The sequence below is a fragment of the Bison bison genome, unplaced genomic scaffold (genome assembly GCF_000754665.1).
Source record: "Bison bison bison isolate TAMUID 2011002044 unplaced genomic scaffold, Bison_UMD1.0 scf7180017864309, whole genome shotgun sequence".
In the NCBI taxonomy this organism is placed as follows: domain Eukaryota; kingdom Metazoa; phylum Chordata; class Mammalia; order Artiodactyla; family Bovidae; genus Bison; species Bison bison.
Window position 1 is genome coordinate 5933933 of NW_011494881.1, and position 842 is coordinate 5934774.

The window sequence follows — 842 nt, forward strand, 5'->3', positions numbered from 1 at the left end:
TGGGGAGTGGGCTCCTGAGCATCAGGCTCACCACCACCATTCCCCATGGTGCTGGCCAAGCCCCAAGAGTGGGCTCCTAAGCATCAGGCTCACCACCACCATTCCCCATGGTGCTGGCCCAGCCCCAAGAGCTAGAGAACAGGTCTGCACCAGCCACCCCATCTCACCTTCCCGAAGCATCAATCCTGCCCAGGGCAACCCAGCCCCTCAGCGGGCTGGTAAGCAGGTCTTTTCAGTTCACAGACCCTCTGGACCATGCCTACAATTAGGCCTGCCCATCTCTTAGCCCCCTTGTTGCGCACTCTACTAGGCAGCAGCATGAATACTCATTAGCACACCCATATTACAGTTAGGAATACTGAGTCCCAGACTAGTTCAAAACTAAGAGAATTCTCGTGACTCCTTTCAGTGGAAAACTGCTTCAAACCCTAATTATCCCCCTGAGCTGGGCCCAGGAAGAGATGGAGTACCAAGCTCTCTCTGGGAAGTCTCCAGGCTGTGTAGACAACACGAAGCGAGGGGCTCCAAGCCTCCGTGCTGCTGGCTGCTCTGCAAGCCAGTGCCCTGTGCCCTATTCCTCTGGAACTCAGTTTCCCAAACTGGGGCTGCTGAAAGAGAGCAGCCCAGCCAGAGGAGGACCCAGGGTAGGGGTAAGAGAACTGAAGTGCCTCTCAGGGTCACTTAGAGAGGCTGGGACAAGGCAGGGCTCTGTAGCCAGCAGGCTGCCGGCCTTCCTGCCTGCCACCATCCCCTGCTCCTCTGGGAAACCATGTCTGCCACGAGCCATGGCCTTGGTGCCGAGACTGCTCCCCCGCCCGCTTTGACTCTTCCTGGGGAGCACC

General features: G+C 58.0%; 2 protein-coding genes across 2 annotated transcripts in view; one reads left to right on the forward strand and one right to left on the reverse strand.

Moving 5' to 3' along the window:
- CDH23 (cadherin-related 23) overlaps positions 1-842 on the forward strand; it is a 409549-nt gene that overhangs the window by 364172 nt on the left and 44535 nt on the right. The window lies entirely within an intron of this gene.
- The window catches only part of LOC104997478 (chromosome unknown open reading frame, human C10orf54), a 25265-nt gene that overhangs the window by 24008 nt on the left and 415 nt on the right, over positions 1-842 (reverse strand). The gene's annotated exons all lie outside the window — the stretch shown is intronic.